General features: G+C 43.6%; 2 pseudogenes; both read left to right on the top strand.

Moving 5' to 3' along the window:
• Positions 1–18,756, top strand: part of LOC109575113 (ankyrin repeat domain-containing protein 26-like) — a 502,197-nt pseudogene that overhangs the window by 345,712 nt on the left and 137,729 nt on the right.
• LOC139176066 (liprin-alpha-1-like) overlaps positions 11,750–18,756 on the top strand; it is a 38,422-nt pseudogene continuing 31,415 nt past the window's right edge.

Raw genomic sequence — 18,756 nt, 5'->3', positions numbered from 1 at the left:
ATATTCGTGTACAAGTATCTGTTGGAGTCCCTACTGGCAATTCTTTTGGGTTTAGACCTAGAGTAGTTTTGTTTCAGGAAGGAAGACCCCTTCCAGGGCCCGAAACTGGGCTCTTGTCTAACACTCAGAAATGAATTGTCCAAGGAGACACATATGTTGACAAAGCAAGAGATTTTATTGGGAAAGGGCACCCGGGTGGAGAGCAGTACTGTAAGGGAACCCAGGAGAACTGTGCTGCCATGTGGTTCACAGTCTCAGGGTTTATGGTGATGGTATTAGTTTCTGGGTGGTCTTTGGCCAATCATTCTAATTCAGAGTCTTTCCTGGTGGCGCACGCACCGCTCAGCCTAGATGGATGCTAGCGAGAGGGATTCTGGGAAGTGGACGGACACACGGTGTCTCCTTTTAACCTTTCCCAAACTCTTCCTGTTGGTGGTGGCTTATTAGTTCCATATTCCTTATCAAGATCTCCTGTCATAAAACAACTCATGCAAATGGTTACTATGGTGCCCGGCCAGGGTGGGCGGTTTCAATCAGTGTGCTTCCCCTAACAGTTTTGCCAGCTCATAGGTCAATTTTAACTTTTTGAGGAATGTGTGAACTTTTTTCCACAGTGGCCACATCATCTTCCATTCTCCCCAGCAAGATACAGGGTTCCAGTGTCTCCACGTTCTCCCACCACTTGTTAATCCTGTGCACTCTTGTCATATTCTGTTGTTTCTGATCTTTACATTGAAGCTATCTTAGATGTGAGATAGTTTCTCATTGTGGTTTTAACTTGCATTTCTCTAGTGACAAATCATGTTAAGTATCGTTTCATGACCTTAGTATAATCTACATGCAATAAAACTTAAGGGTATAGTTTTATGATTTCTGACAGATAAATACACCCATGTACAGCCACCACAAGCAAGATACAGAATGTTTCCATCACCACAAATCTTCTCTTGTCCTTTTCCCAACCACTTTGATCAACACCAGGCAGCCAATGATTTGCTGGTTTCGAGAGATTAGATCTATTGTCTAGGATTTCAGAAAAACCAGATCATGTGTTTGCATGTGTGTCAGACTTCTTTTGTTTGGCATAATAGGTTTTCTGTTGTTGCTTTTTGTTTGTTTTTAAATTTCCTTAATTTATTTCTAATAACTGTCAGGGCTTTTCCTGAAAAGGAAATGTCCCCATTTTTTATAACGTTTATCAGAAATATATGGATACTATTTTATTTTTTATGCTGTCTGTGGCATTCGTAATTTTTCATTTTTTTAAAAAATTTGGCTACGCTTTGTCTCAGTTGCAGTTTGTGGGATAAAGTTCCCTGACTATGAATCAAATCTGGGCTCCCTGCTTTGGGAGTGCAGAGTCGTAGCACCAGGACCACCTATTTGTTTTCTCTCTCTTTTTTTAAATTGTGTTATAGTCATTTTACAATGTTACATTATTCTCTGCTGTACAATGAAGTAAATCATTTATATGTGCATAAATATCTGCTCCCATTTGAGCTTCCCACCCACCCCCTCATTCCTCTTCTTTAGGTCAATGGAGAGCACCAAGCTGAGCTCTGTATATTAGACAGCTGCTCTCCACTAGCTGTCTGGTTAAAGACCTGAGGATTATTAGAAATAAATAAAGGAAATTTAAAAACAAACGAAACAACAGGAAACGTACATCCTAGCAGGGCATGCATGTCCCTGCTGGCCTCTCAGTTTGCCCCTCCTCCCTCCCCTGCTGCGTCGTCAAGGTCCTTCTCTGTGTCTGTGCCTCTATGTGGGCTCTGGAGATAAGGGCCTCAGCACCATTTTCCATATACGCTGTGCTTAGCTGCTCAATCCCATTCATTCTGTTGCCTGCAAGGCTCCTCTGCCAAAGGGGATTCTCCACACAACTATACTAGAGTGGGTTGCCATGCCCTTTTCCAGGGTGTCTTCCCAAACCAGGGATCAAACTCAGGTTTCCCACATTGCAGGCAGATTCTTTACCGTCTGAGCCACAAGGGAAGCCCAACAATAGTGGAATGGGTAGCTTATCCTTTCTTAGGGGATATTGCCAACCCAGGAATTGAACCAGGGTCTCCGGCATTACAGGAGGATTCTTTACCAGCTGAGCTACTATGGAAGCCTATAGATAGACAGATAAACGTATAAATTCATATATACGAATAAATATATATGAAGATACAATATATGTTTTTGTTTTTCTGTCTCATTTCACTTTATGACTGACCGTCCATCCACATTTCTTCAGAGGACGCACTTTCATTCCTTTAATGCCTACATAATATTACACTGTATATATGTAGCACTCTTCCTTACCCATTTCTCAGCTGATGGACATTTAGGTTGATTCCATGTCCTGCTGCTGCTAAGTCACTTCAGTCGTGTCTGATTCTGTGCAACCCCATAGACGGCAGCCCACCAGGTTCCCCCGTCCCTGGGATTCTCCAGGCAAGAATACTGGAGTGGATTCCCATTTCCTCCTCCAATGCATGAAACTGAAAAGTGAAAGTGAACTCAGTCAGTCCTGTCCAGCTCTTCCTGTCCCCATGGACTGTAATCTACCAGGCTCCTCCGTCCATGGGATTTTCCAGGCAAGATTACTGGAGTGGGTTGCCATTTCCTTCTCCAGATTTCATGTCCTAGTTATTGTAAATAGGGCTGCAATGAACATGACCGTGCATATGTCTTTTTGAATTATGGTAGTCTCAGCAAACCCAGTGGGATTACTGGGTGGTATGGTAGTTCTCTTTTCAGTTTTTTAAGGAACGTACATACTGTCTCCCAAAGTGGCTATGTCAATTTACATTCCCACCAACAATTCATGGGGTCACAAAGAGTCGGACATGACTGAGTGACTGAATTGAACTGAACTGAATAGTGATAGAATATTGAGTGATGTTGAGATTCTGTTGTGTTTGGTATTCCATCCTATGACTTACTTATACAATGCATAAGTACATTTGAATAGATTCTGATTGACCCTTTGTGCTATATAAAGTGACAGGCTTAGACAAATGCATATTGACAGGTATCCATCCTAAATGATCACTTCCAATTCCCCACTCCGTGATCTGCTTATCATCTACGTAGATTTACCTTTCCAAGAATGTCACAATGGGGTCATACTGGGTGCAGCCTTTTCAACTGGATTCTTTCACTTAGCCATGTGCATCTAAGATTTATCCCTGTCTTTCAAGGGTTGATGTTTCACTCCTTTTCACTGTTGAGTGTTATTCCTTTGCATGTATATAAGAGGAAAACAAATTTCCCTCTCCCCTTCCAGGTTCTTGGTTGAGCCCTCCTTCTCCATCATTAAACACAAATTATCAGGAGAAAGAAATTTAATGAACATGTATACCTTTTGCATAGAGAGGAGATGCCAAGGAAAACTGAGTCACTCCCTGAAATGACCAAAGACTTCACCATAAATAGCTCTTCAACCCCAAACAGAAGAAAAACCCTGAGGGGAAGGCAGAGGCCATTTATGGCAGGTTATCATGCAAAGCACAGTAAATAAACAGATGATTGTTTGCAGATTTAAGTCCTGACTTCTTCACTGATAAGAGTTCCTTCCTTGAGATGTAATTATTCCTCTCCTAGGTTCAAAAGGGGACACCCTTACAAATGGAGATTTCTCTAATAAATGTAAATGTACCTCACAAAAGGGCAACCTCAGTCTTCCCTGGTGAGTTAGCTGCTAAAAATCTGCCTGCTAATGCGGTGGACACAGGTTCTATCCCTGATCCAGGAGTATGCCACATGCCTCAGAGCAGCTGAGCTCATGCACCACAACTACTGAGCCAGAGCTCTAGAGCTGGGGAGCCACAACTACTACATGCAGGCGCCACAACTACTGAAGCCTGCACACCTAGAGCCCACGCTCTGCAACAAGAGCAGAACCAGCTCTCCACAGCTAGAGAAAGCCCTCTCAAAGCAACGAAGACACAGTGTGGCCATAAAGAAATGAACACATTAAAAAAAAAAAAAAATAGGGGGCAACCTCTACTCAGAATTTATTATTATTATTATTTTAAGTTAAACTAAACTAACTCATGTCAGACATAATTTGGGGTGGTGTGTTCTGGTCCCCTTGATATCTGTGTACACCAATTTGCTTGCACATTCATCTACTGAAAGATATCCTGATTTCTTCAAGTTTGTAGCCATTGTGAATAGAACTGCTGTGCAAAACTGCATCCTTGTTTGCATTTGGACATAGAATTTCAGAGCAACTGCATAAATACTGAAAGCATGATTGTTGGATCCCAAGGTGAGACATGTTGAGCTTTGGGGAAAACTACCAGACTGTCTCTCATGGGGGCTGTACATGCATTCCACCAGCAATGAGGAATTGCTGTTGTTCCTCACCCTCCAGCAATTAGTATTATCTTATATTTGGAGTTTAGCAGTCCTAAGAGGTGTGGTGTGATATATCACGATTTTCATTTGTAATTCCCTGATTGTACATGATGGTGAGCCTGTGTGCTGTACATGATGGTGAGCCTGTGTGCTATTTATTTTTAACAACTAAGGACATTATGACATGTGTTGCAAATTGAGTAAAGTTCGAAGTCATATGCCAAGTGAAACAAGCTAAACAGAAATGGACAAATAATCTATGATTCCACTGTGAGATGTCCAGATAAGTCCATTGCAAAAACAAGGTAGAATAAGGCTGCCAGGGGATAAGGGGAGTTGGACCTGTTGGACTTGAACAAGGGCCAGTGACCGTGCACGATGATGGTGGTGGTCAGTCAGTCAGTCAGTCAGTTCAGTCGCTCAGTCGAATCTGACTCTGTGACCCCATGAATCACAGCATGCCAGGCCTCCCTGTCCATCACCAACTCCTGGAGTTTACCCAAAGCATGTCCATTGAGTCAGTGATGCCATCTAACCATCTCACCCTCTGTCATCCCCTTTTCCTCCAGCCTTCAATCTTTCCCAACATCAGGGTCTCTTCAAATGAGTCAGCTCTTCGCATCAGGTGGCCAAAATGTTGGAGTTTCAGCTTCAACATCAGTCCTTCCAATGAATACCCAGGACTGATTTCCTTTAGGATGGACTGGTTGGATCTCCTTGTAGTCCAAGGGACTCTCAAGAGTCTTCTCCAACACCACAGTTCAAAAGCATCAGTTTTTCTGTGCTCAGCATGAGACACAGGACACAGCCAGCAGTAACACCTTCTCACACAGATTCCCAGTCAGTGCCTGTCAACCTTCTACACCCTTGGTTTCTCTCCTTTGGGTCTGAGAGCTCAAGGCCTCATGAAATTGAGGTGTTCTCCTTCTCAGAAAATGGAACCTAGCACACAGCCCCATGCCTCATTTTGCCAGCCAAGGCTATCAGCTCCTCTTACTGAAGAGCCATGTGTCACACGTGTCCTATAGAAGTCCTCAAATTAACAACAATGCCAACAAGAAGACCTAGGGTGGGGGAGGGCTGAGCTTAATGAAATTATCACCAGATGCACCAGACTGCCAGCTGCTAAGGTATGTGGCATCAACTTCCCACTGGCCTGACATCTTGGAGGTCATGTCCTCAAACTGGTGACAAGACACCTATGAGGGACACTCTGGCAACATGATCAGCAGGTAGTGAGACCTGGAGGGAAAAGTGGAAGTGGACAGAAGGTGGATCCTGCAGCAAGAGCAGGTTCTCCAAGTTGCTGTGCTTGGCGTGTGCTATGCTTAGTTGCTCAGTCATGTCTGACTCTTTGCGACCTCATGAACTGTAGCCCTCCATGCTCCTCTATCTATGGGGATTCTCCAGGCAAGAATACTGGAGTAGGGGATCTTCCCAACCCAGGGATCAAACCCACGTCTCCCGCATTGCAGGCAGATTCTTTTACTGTCCAAGCCTTCCCAGAAGAGAGATTGTAAATGGAACTGAGTAAAGGTCAGGTTATTTGACCAGAGACCAAGCCCTTGGCCTCTGAAAGCTCTTGCATTTTTATTTGCTTTGCTCTCACTACTGTTTCTTGACTTTCCAAGAACTTCAGAAGGTTAGGGGATAGGGAGAGGAAAGCAGTGAATGATCAAGGAGAATTGTAGTCCTACAACTAAACTACGATCCTAAGATATTGTTTTATATCTTATATAAGACTTATATAAAAAGACTTCCACCGCCACGAACCCAACTCAGGAGATATTCAGAGTTTGAATGTTGCCAAAGAAATTTTCATTTCCTTCTTTCATATTGCATAATGCATCCTCCTTAAATTTCAGTCTCTAAAATCTAAATTAATGGGGACACCTGCTTCTAGCAAATGCAGTCAGTGTTGTCTTGCCACCACCAGTATGCAATCATAAAACCAAAAGAAGAAAAAGAGGAGTAAAAAGGACAACATGGTACAGCTTCCAGAAACCAGACCCCCTTTCCACACCCATCAGGCTTCTTCCCATGTGTTGCAATATGCTGTCATAATTCAACTGCAAATACACGTGTGTGCTCAGTCATTTCAGTCATGTCTAACTCAATGCATCCCCATGGACTGTAGCCCACCAAGATTCTCTGTCCATGGGATTCTCCATGCAAAAATACTGGAGTGGGTTGTCTTGCCCTCCTCCAGGCGATCTTCCTGACCTAGGGATCAAACTTTTATCCCTAGTCTTCTGTGTGTCCTAAATTGGCAGATGGGATCTATACCACCAGAGTCACCTGAGAAGCACCCTGCTACAAATATACTTAACAGTAAATGCACTCCAGGCCTGTTTGGTCTCTCGTCAATCAAAAACCACCAAGATTTGGTCAGAACTGAAAAATTCAAACAATAAAATCTTTGTAAAGACAAACTACACTCAAGGAATCTGTATGCCTCCGACCAATTCAGCCACAAACGACACCAAAGGGGAGAGTCTAACTCTTTCTGGGGAGAGGGGTGCCCCACTCCCAGCCCAATGGTTGTTAGGTCCCCCAGCATGGCTTTTGCTCTAGGCCAAAGCTGTCCAGTGAAGTGTACTATGGACTACAAACTCAAGCTCCATATAATACCTTAAATTTTCTAGTAACCACATTTAAAATCATAAAGAAGCAGATGAAATTAATTTTCAAATTATATTTTAATCCAGTAAACACAAAATATTATCATTTCAACATGTGATCAATATGTCACATGTCATGTCTGGCGTGCAGGTAATTCTGACCTTATTTTGATGACTAAATACATTTCTTTCTAAGACAAAGTGCCACTCCTAGGATGGGAAGCTAAAATGGGAACCCCTTTACCTTGGGAGTAAGCCTGTCAGGTAAAAAACAAGACATTTAGTTAAGTTTGGTTTTCAGTGAATAATTTTTTAGTATAAGTACATCCCAAGTATTGCAGGAGATGGACTTCTACTAAAAAAAGAGAAAAAAAAGTTTTCATTGTTTCCCTAAAATTCAAATTTAACTGGGATTTGTGTATTTCTGTTTGGTAAATCCAGCCACCTAAAAAGCATGATTAGAACGGATTGCTTCTATAGCTAAAAGAGAGTACGTCAGAGGTGAGTGAACACAGCTCTCTCCCATCAGGGCCAGAGTTAACGATCATGGAAGGATGACGTGTCTTCAGGGGGCCAGTAGAGTTCAGAAGTGCAAAGGTGCGTCTTCCTTGGCCCAGCACAGACAACAAGGTACTGGCAACCCCACAAAAGATGAGGAGATAAAGGCAGAGGAGATGAAGGCAGAGGGAGAAAACGTGGCCAGTTCAGGAAGCAGCAGAAGGTGATGGTGCCCAGGAGGTCACAGGCCAGCCTGCTGGGGAGCCTCACAGTTCAAGGTGTGAAGTGCTCTTCCCAGGGTCCAGTGGTGATCACACCTGCAGGAAGGTGCACAGCTAATCAGTAGGGGGCACTGAAGCCGAGTGGCTACTCTGCTCCACCCTTGTTTCTTTTCCATGAAGGTAACAAACTATCTGTACATCCTGTACTCCCATGAACCGTGTACAAGACCTTGATCTTAATGTAGCATCTGCACCTTTCCAACCTGCTGTAGGATTTTCTTTACCAATCAAATTGCTCTTTATTTTTACTTTGTGTACTAAGAACTCTCACAATGGGTGATGAGAGAGAAGTATCATGTCCAACTTATTAGATATTCCTTAGTATCTTCCAAGTGAGAGTGGTGAAACATGCCCCCCAAATTCCTAAAATTCCTCAGAATTGCAAAACAGTAGTACCTGGTTAAAGCTAAGGAGCACGGTGGTCCCAGAACCTTGGGGGAGATGTGTTTCAGGTTAATTTAGTATTGAGCATGTGTATGGCTTGGAGGAATGATTCAGAGCATCTCATACAGTAGATCAGGGTGGACCTTAAGAAACTCCAGTTTTAACCACTTCCCAGGTGATGCTAACATGGCTGGTCCAGTGATGACACTTTGAGAACCACTGACTTACACAAGGAGACAGCTTCCACAGAAACTGAAATGGCACTTTTTGAGACACTTACTCTATTCTATTCTGAGAGCTTCCTCACATGGAAAACCCAGATGCCAACTTGAAAATTAGCAGAGTAGCTCTTCCACAACTAAGGTTGTAAAGAAAAAACAATATGGAGATGCATTGGAAGGGAGAGATAGAGTCTAGTCAGGACCCATACTCCTGATGGGTGACCCAGAATTAGGAGGGGACATTACCAACTTGGTATCTTCCCTGGGAGGACATGCTGAGCACCTGAGCCCTGGTGACCTGAATGAGGAAGACAAGCCCCCATATCTTGATTTGAAACCAGCAGAGCTACGTCTGGGAGAGAGCTTGGGGCTGTACTAAGCCAAGACCCCATGCTTAATAGGTTAGTGCCAAACTTACTGATGCTGAATGTTGTCAGTAATGACGCTCAATGTAGCCACAGGTCACATGGGAAAGAGAATTATATACTAATTTTAGGACACGTGCCAAAGGGGCAAGGATTTCTTGAAACTTCATCCAGGGATGAAATCACTTGACATTTAAAAAAATCCTCCCTGTACCCAGCTGTCCCAGTGCTAGCAGGAGACTTTTCTGACATTCCTAACTTACCTTGCTAGCACTGCTTGCCCTGCTATGTCTCTGCATTCCCTGTGGAACAGACATATCCAGCCCAGCCATGCCCACAACGCTCCTCCAAAATGGCTTTGCCCTCAAGGGCCTGGATTCCCACACAATCGCCTCCTTTCCTACCATTCACAGTGGGTGGACTCAGCTGTGACTTGCATCCCCTCAAGGTGATTCCCACTCCAGGTCAGCTCCAGCCAGAAGTACACCTGCAACTGTTGAGGTGGGGCTTACATTCAGCTGCACTGGGGGCCAGCCAGACCCACCAGCATGCCCAAAGCAACGCGGGTACATCTAACAGAACACCAAACTCAGCCTACACAGGAGACACCCTGGATTTCCTGTCTCTGGTGACCTGGGGGAACTGTTCCTTTGGGCTGCATAGGAGACACTCTACAAAAATCCACGTCTTCAACATGGAGACATAGTTCATCTACCTAATATTAATGCATAGAAACAAAAAGGCAAAATAAAGAGACAAAGAATCTATGCTAAATGAACAGCTAAGATATAAACTCAGAAAAAGAACTAGACAAGATGGAGATAAATAATCTACATCAAATGACTGCAAAGTAAGGGTCATAAAGATATTTACTGGGTCTTCCCTGCTGGTTCATTTGTTAAGATTTTCCGGACAATGTAGGCAACAAGGATTCAACCCATGGTCTGGGAACTAAGATCCCAGGCTGTGGGGCAAGTAAAGCTGCATGTCACAGCTGTTGAACTCATGCACCTTAGAGCCTGTGCTCCACAAGAGAAGACAGAACGATGGGAAGCCCACGCACCAAAACTGAGTGCAGCCCCCATTCTATGCAACTAGAGAAAGCCAATGACACAGCAAGCCCCAGTGGACCCATTAAATAAACGAATAAAAGATATTTACTTCTATCAGGGGAAGCATGAAAGAACGGAGTGAGAACTCCAGAAAGAGGCAATAAGTATAAAAAAGAACTGATTATAGTGGAAGAATATAATAACTGACATGAAAAATACAGCAGATGAGTCAACAGATTGGATGATTCAGAGGACAGATCAGTAAGCTGACACACAGAGCAGTGCCGGTGCACTGGGCTGACTCAGAGGGAGGGGGCAGGGCCTCAGGACGGGGAGCACATGTGCACCCGTGGCGGATTCATGTCAGTGTATCGCAGAACCACTACAGTACTGTAAACTAATTAGCCTCCAATTAAAATAAATACATTTATATTAAAAAAGAAAAAGAAAAAGAAAAACAAAGTAGTGGAAATCACCCGATCTGAGCACCAAAAAGAAGAAAATAAGCCAAAAAATTGAGGATAGTTTAAGGCATTTGGTGGATAATATCAAGCATACTAACATTCACATTATAGGAATTCAAGGAGAAGAGAGAAAGATAAACTCTCCCTTGAAGAAACAATGTCTGAAAATTTCCCTATATTGTTGAAGGAAACACACCCATGTCCAAGAAGCACAGAGAGTCCAACACAGGGTAAACCAAAGGAGAAACATGCCAAGACATATACTAATCAAACTAAGAAAAACTTAGCAAAAAGAGAAACTATTAAAAGCAGAAAGGGAAAAGCAACAAATAACAAGGGAATCCCCATAAGTTTAAGAGCTGATCTTTCTGAAGAAACGCTGCAGGCCAGAAGGGTGTGGCATGATATACTTAAAGTTATGAAAGGGAAAAACTTACCAGCAAGACTACTCCAACCAGCTATGATCTCATTCAGATTCAAAGAACTCAGTACCTTTACAAATAAGCAAAAGTTAAAAAATTCAGCACCACCAAAGTAGCTTTACAACAAATATTAAAGGATGCACTCTAGGCAGGAAATAGAAGGGAGTGAATAGACATGGAAAAAAAAAAAAAGAATAATAAAGTAAATAATAGTATCATGCATAGCAATAATTACCTTACCTATAAATGGATAAAATGGTCCAACTGAAACACAGACTGGCTGAATGGAAACAAAAACAAGCCCCATATAAATGTTGTTGATAATACATCCACCTCAGACCTAGGGACACACACAGACTAAAACTGAGGGCCTGGAAAAAGGTATTCCATGCAAATGGAAATCAAAAGAAAGCTGGAGGGGACATTGCCTTTTCCGTCAGAAGAGCTAAGAATCCTGAATAGGCAAAGCAGCATATGGTGGTGCTTGTGGGGGTTTTTAGACTGAATAAATTATTCTAACAATATAAGAAACCGGAGAAGGAAATGGCACCCCACTCCAGTGTTCTTGCCTGGAGAATCCCAGGGATGGGGGAGCCTGTGGGCTGCCGTCTATGGGGTCGCACAGAGTCGGACACGACTGAAGTGACTTAGCAGTAGCACTGGTAGAAATACAAGAAACAAGCCCAGAGGTTAAGAGAGGATCTCCAAACCTACCTTCAAACAGGAAGTTTTGCTCCCTTGAATGTGGGTGTGTGAAACAGCATTTGGGAAGGGAAAAGGTGTGTCATGAATATTTTTTATGCAGAGGACAAAGCGGTGTGTAGAGAGGATGTGCAGGCACGTCACAGGACACTGAGTACATGGACACATGGACTGGACTCTCAGCCCTGCTCTGGGGGCATCACACTATCTCTACCCCTGACACAGGGTGAGCAGCTCGCACGTATCCTGGAGAGTATGGTCACATGATCTGGACCTGGCCAATCGGTGTGTTCCATCCTCCCTGGCCACCGTGAGTGGCTCAGGACTGGGGCGGTGACCAATCAGGGCCCAGGGCCGGGCCTCACTCTGGAATCAAGGGAAGAGGAGGGCTGGTTCTGCCGGAAGGAGTGAGGCCGGGGGAGGTCAGGCTACAGCCGTGGGAGGGGAGTGAGGTCAGCCTGGCTCAGTTGGTGGCCTTCCTGCACCCGTCAGGGCAGAGCCGCTGGCCTGAGAAGGAGGGCGCTGCTGAGCCCAGGGGTTGAGAGCGCCGGTTCCTGCTATGGTCCCGGAGCTCCCCTGAGACCGGAGGGAAGCCGTCTGCCTGTGAGTCCTCTCCTGCTTGTCTGTCAGCTTGTTTGAACCACACTGGATTTTCTGTCCAGCTGGCTACGTGGAGACCCTGGAAATGCTCCTGGGTTTTGGCTGGCTTCAGGGAAGAAATGCCAGATGACACTGGGAGACTCCAGTTTAATCTGGATTCAGGTCATATCTCTTGAAAGTGAAGTGAAAGTCCCTCAGTCCTGTCTAAATCTTAGCAACCCCATGGGCTATACAGTCCATGGAATTCTGCAGGCCAGAATACTGGAGTGGGTAGCCTTTCCCTTCTCCAGGGGATCTTCCCAGTCCAGGGGTTTAACCCAGGTTTCCTGCATTGCAGGAAGATTCTTTACCAGCTGAGCCCCAAGAGAAGTCCAAGAATACTGAAGTGGGTAGCCTGCCCCTTCTGTAGCAGCTCAGCGTTCCCAACCCAGGAATCAAACCAGGGTCTCCTCATGGCAGGAGGATTCGTTACCAGCTGAGCTATCAGGGAAGCCCAGTATCTCTTAAGGCCAGCTATTCATTGATATCTCTTAAGGCCAGATATTCATTGATATCTCTTAAGGCCAGATATTAATTGTAGGATTACCCTAATTAGTCTTCATGGGATTAAGCTGGCAACCTGCTAAGGTAGCAATTGATGTCCTTTATCTAGAGGACAAAACGGGGGCTCAAAGAAGTGGGTAACACAGCTACAGCAAGGAAGTGTGTACCTAGACAAAACCCCAAGATCTGCTGTTAGAACTCAGGGAGCCATGTAGTGTGGCTTGTCCATGTGACAGGAGTTAAGGCACCCAGCCGACACTGGATACTGTGGGGACCTGACTTGGTAACTGCCTTCTGGAAGCTCTGAGACTCACAAAAGCAATTTGCACTGAAGAGAGGAGGGACACCTCTCTTAATCCTCCCCACCACACCCTCCAGGTATCCCACACCCTGCCCCCTTTCTCTTTCTTTGTGATGGAATAAGTGTCACGCTCATGTGACCACATTGGCTGTCCATTGTTCATGAGCTACCACCTGGAGCTGCTACCGGAGAGGCCAAGAGCCTTTGCCACTGAGTACCTCCCTTTCCTTTGCACCGTGGGGGCCCTCCTCCACACCTGCACACCAGAGGCCGTTTCTGAGACATGCAGGGACCCTCCTTCAGTTTGCAACAGGTTGCATTCATCTCTGTCCTTTCAGTGCTTCCCTTGACACTCAGCTCCTGAGCTCCTTTGTCTGCATTGTGGCCCACCTGGCTGCCACGGGAGGGACAGAGCTGACCGTGAATCCAAAGCTCATAGCTGACAGGCAGGAATCTGTGTATAAAGGGCCTGATCAATCATGCTGTAGAGGCTGTAGTGGGCTCCAGGGATCTGTAACCAGGGCTTGGGCCAAAGTGACTCCACAGCTGTTTTAATGCCTGGGGAGGGTTCTGGCTATAGTGGGGGTGGGGTGAGTCTCCTGAGGTTCTGAAGGCCTACTGTGCAGGTTCATGGCACACAGAGAAGAGAAGGCGGAGTCCTTCCCTGGAGCTGGTGGGCTGCGGGCACAGCCATGGATGACCAGAAGTCTGCATTTCGCTAGGGGCCGAGGCTGGCGCTGAGGGAATCCACAGTGAGGATTTTTTTCCTTAAAAGCCATCCTAAGTGACTTCAGCTCCATTGCTTTTTGCCAGAAACCTACAATGATCCCAAGAGCTTTGTACACTCCAAGCGTGGTGACTGGACATAGAGCCCAGCACAGACCAAAGTCAGTCCTGCCCTGAGTCCCACGGGCTGGCCACACCCTCCCCCTTCCATGACCTGGCTTTCTTCTGCCATGACCCCCAGAATGGTGGAAAGGCAAGTGTGGTCTCAAGCTGAAGGGCCCAGCGTGGGCTCCCAGCCCCTGGGGGTCCCTTTGGGACGTCTGGTGGACCTAGCTCCCCCTGCCGTCGGGAAGCTCTCTCTCTTGGGGAATGTCGTGTTTCTTTGCTTTCTGTTGTGATGGAGCACTCCAGTTATCTCAGAGTGATTGGGAAGTCTGCTGGTGTTACATACTCCTGCCTTAGATGGGGAAACACTGCTGCATTGATGCTGCTCACTCGATACTGGGTATCTGTTAAACACAAATGGTAATGGGAACAGAGCAAAACAGAAAAAGAAAAATGGAGAGTTGCTGGGTTGCTTCAGGTCTCACCTGTGATTAAGAGTGTGTACAGCCTGCACATGAACCCAGGTTCCCACACCTGCCAGCTACCAGGTGCCAGGCGCTGATTTTAGACCCCCAGCTTCACTAAGGAGTCATTGACAGATACAGTTTGTGTGTATTTCAAGTCTACATTGTGATGACTTGATGCCCATAGACGTCGTGGAATGATTGCCCCACATATGCATCGCCTCACTCGATTAATTCTGTGTGTGTATGTGCCTTTTATGTTGTTCTTATAATCCATGAACACAATACAGATAGCTCTCCATTTTTTTAGATCTTATTTATCTTAGAAGTTTATAGTTTGCTGTATGTCTTGCACATGTTTAATTAGATAACTTGATATTTTCAGTGCCATTATAAATTCCTAATAGAGATAGAATTGACTTTTCTATATTCCCTTGGTAAATCCACTTACTTCAAATCATTCTAATTGTATTTTTTTATGTATACACAATTATGTCTGCAAATAAGTGCTTTTTTTCCCCCTTTGCAACTGTGATAACCCTTTCCTTTTTCTTGACTTATTGTACGGACTAGGATCTCCAGTACATTGGTGAACAGAAATAGTGAGAGTCAGTATCCTTGTCTCTGTCCAATTATCAGAGGAAAAGCTTTCACTATTTCACCATCACACAGGATATTAGCTTTTTTGTAGATATTTTTATCAAAATATGCAAATTCTTCTCTGTTAGTTTACTAAGCAGTTTTTTCTTAGTCATGAACTAAAATTATTACATTAAATTTTCTTAAGTTTATCTTCTGCAGATTTTGAAACAGGTGATTTTTCTTTTATGTGGTGATTTAACTTTTAAAAATTTTGTGATTCTAAAACAACCCCAACCTGATCTCAATGTATTCTCCTTCAGTTGGACTTTATTTGTTAGTGTTTTATTTAGGATTATTTCATCTATACTCAGAGTCTGTAATTTTACTTTCTTGTACTTCTTCCTTGTTGGTTTTAGTACCAAGGTTATGCTAGTCTTATAAAACAAGTTTGCAGAGCGTACCTTGTTTACCCCCGAGAATTCCTGTGAGATTACTGTTTTCTTCCCTAGATTTTTGGGAAAATTGATTGGCAAAACCAGTTGGTTTCATTGTGGGGAGGCTTTTAATTTCAGATGTAATTTTTTTCATGCAAATAAAATTTTCTCATATTGTATGTCTTCGTGGGTCTATTTCAGTAAAGGATTTCCCCCTGCTAGGAATTTATTGAGATGAGCAGACTCTCCAATTAGTAAGTGAACTGTGGTTCATAATATCTTTCTTATCTGCAAGATGTGTTGTCTCCCCTTTTAAAAATCCTTGATGCTGGTGATTTGTGCTTTGTCTCTTTTTCTTAATAAGTCTCTCTAGGGGTTTATCAGTTTTATCATTCCTTTCAAAGTGCCAACTTTTGGCTTTCTTTTTAAAGAAACTTCATATTTGCTTTCTGTTTCCTTGTTTTCTGCTCTTTTTTTTTTTTCCATCTGCCTTGTGTTTTGTTCGCTATGGTTTTTTTTTTTTTTTCTGGTTTCTTGGGAGAGAGGCTTAATTGATTTTTAGCCTTCCTTCTTTTCATTATATGTGTTTAAGGCTTTAAGTTACCCTCTAAACATAGTTCGCTGCATCCCACAAGTTTGAATAAGCCAGATTTTCATTATCTTTTATGGAAAATTATTTTCTAATTTTCATTGTGTTTTTTAAAATTATTAGTCATGAAATTCTTCAAGAAGTATGTCATTTAACTTCCCAATGTTTGGGAAGGTTTTTCTAGTGACCCTTTTTTGATTTCTAGCTTAATTCCATGACGAGCCCTGTCTTCGTCTGTTTGGGCTACTGTTAAAAATCCCGTAGACTAGCTGATAAACAACAGAAAGTTGTTTCTTGTAGGCCTGGAGGCTGCAGAGTCCCAAGATCACCAGCAGGTGCCACATCTGGTGAGGCCTGTTTCCTCCTAGACTACCTGCTGCTTCTCCCTGTCCTCCCAGCACGGGAGCCCATTCCCTCCTGGCCTGACCCCTCCCAGAGTGCCTGCCTCCTAGGATCATCACCACCTGTCGGGTGAAGTTTGAGGGCCCATAAACAGTCAGCCCATTGCAATCCCTAAGTATACCCTGCATTATTTCAGTCCTTTGAAATAATTTGAGCTTTCCTAATGGCCCAATACATATTCTTTTTGTTGTATGTTCCTTGGGCTCTTGAAAATAGTATGTATCAGTGGGAATGCAATCTTCCATGTGTATCAGTCAGATCAGGCTTGTCACTCATGTAATTCAGATTCCGGTAGCCACGTTGAATAAAAGCAGAAGTAGGTAAAATTACCTGTAATATATTTTATTTTAACACACCCCAAACATTATCATTTCAGTGTGTAATCAACATGATAAAACCTAATGAAATAGTTCACGTTCTTTTTTTCATGCTAAGTCTTTAAAATCCAGTGTGTGTTTTAGGCTTGCAGCACATCTCATTGTAGAGCCAGCCACATTTCAGGTACTTCATGGCTGCAGGTGACTACATACCAGGGGGCCCAGTTTCACGAGAGATGTGTCTTTAACGTCTCCCACTGGGATTATGAACTCGGCTGTTACACCTTTTCTATTTCTGTCAGTTTTTATGTATTGATATGTTGAGGTTATGTTATTAGGTACATTCACATTTAGAATCCTCATCTTCTTGCTAGACTGAACTTGTATCAGTAATGCTTCTTTCTTTAGACACTATTTGACAGTGATACTGCCACATCAGTTTTCTGTCCTTGTTGGCCTGGGTATCTTTTAGGTTCACCTGTCTAAAAGATATTCCATCTTAACATGTAGCTCTGTGAAGAGTGTATAGTTTTCATTGGAATCAGTTTGACACTTTATCTTTTAATGAGAATATTTGCTCTGTTTATAATGTTGATATTCAATGTGTAGACACCATGTTGCTGTGTGTTTTCTGTTTGTCCTACCTAGTCTGTGTTCTTTGCTCTTGCCTTCTTTTAAAGCTATGAAGTGTTTCTCTAGTTCTGTGCTCCTCTGTCAGGTTGTTAGGTGCACATTTGCAGACACAACGTGTGTTTTACATTCAAGACTAACTTAGTACTTTTACTGCCTCCCTGACTCGACTGTTTCCTCCTTGTCACTGTTACACTTTGAACAGTTAGATATATATTTGGCATTAGCATCATTGTTTTGTAGAGTTAGTATTTACCCTCACAGTTACCTCGTTGTTGTTCTCTACTTGTTTTTTATATTTCCATCAGAGAAAACTTTTCTTTTTCCCAAAGCTCTGCCTGAATATTTTTTTAGTTCATGTGTGTGGGTGATGAGTTGTCTTATTTCCATTTGCCCTAAAAGTCTCTATTTTGCTTTCACTTTCAAAGAGTGTTTTTGTTGGGTATAGAATTCCAGGTTTGTGGTTATTTGTTTTTCAGCATTTTACAGATCCCAGTCCGTTATCTTCTGACTTCCTTGTTCTTGGAAAGTCAGCTCTCAGTGTTGCTGTGCCACTAAAAGCCACACCTTTTTTCCTCTGAGCGCTTGAACATTCTCTTCTTGCCTTAGGCACCTGAAGATCTGCTGAAACCAATGTGTGGTTTTCAGTTTTGAGTCAGTGGTCTGATTCTTGAACCAACTCTTGCCACTGTCCTTGTCAGTCAGTTCAGTCGCTCAGTATCTGACCCCTTGTGACCCCATGGACTGCAGCACACTAGGCTTCTCTGTCCATCGCCGACTCCCCGAGCTTGCTCAGGCTCATGACAATCAAGTCATTGATGCCATCCAACCATCTCATCCTCTGTTGTCCCCTTCTCCTCCTGCCTTCAGTCTTCCCCAGCATCAGGTTCTTTTCCAATGAGTCAGTCCTCCGCATCAGGTGGCCAAAATATTGGAGCTTAGGCATCAGTCTTTGCAGTGAATATTCAGGTCTGATTTGCTTTAGGAGTGACTTGTTGGATCCCCTGGCAGTCCACGGGGCTCTCAAGAGTCTTCTCCAACTCCCCAGTTCAGAAGCATCGATTCTTTGGCGTTCAGCCTTCTTCATGGGGCAACTCTCACATCCATACATGACTACTGGAAAAACCATAGCTTTGACTAAATGACCTTTATCGGCAAAGTAATGTCCCTGCTTTTTAATATGCTGTCTAGGTTTGTCATAGCTTTCCTTCCAAGGAGCAAGCATCTTCTAATTTCACTGTCTACAGTAATTTTGGAGCCCAAGAAAATAAAGTCTGTCACTGTTTCCATTGTTGCCCTATTTATTTGCCATGAAGTGATGGGGCCGGATGCCATGATCTTCATTTTTTTGAATGTTGAGTTTTGCCAGCTTTTTTACTCTCCTCTTTCACTTTCATCAAGAGGATCTTTCGTTTCAACCCCTGGAGGCATTTGTTATTCTCCTTTCTGTCTTTTCTCCACCATGAGGGTCCCCATTTATACTTTTTAACAACGTAGTTTAACAAGGGGCTCCTTCAATACATTCTACCCTTTTCTTCTCTCTTATATATATTTTTTACCTGACCCATCCTTCAGTTCACTGATCATCTCTTCAGCTATGTCCAATTTGATATTAAGGCCAGAGACTGAGTTCTTAAATTCAGTCACTGTTATTGTAAAATTCGAGAGTCGGTTTTGATTCTCAGAAATTTTTCCTTTTG

This window comes from Bos indicus, chromosome 21 (assembly GCF_029378745.1).
Source record: "Bos indicus isolate NIAB-ARS_2022 breed Sahiwal x Tharparkar chromosome 21, NIAB-ARS_B.indTharparkar_mat_pri_1.0, whole genome shotgun sequence".
Taxonomy (NCBI): Eukaryota; Metazoa; Chordata; class Mammalia; order Artiodactyla; family Bovidae; genus Bos; species Bos indicus.
This window is presented reverse-complemented; position numbering and strand designations above follow the sequence as displayed.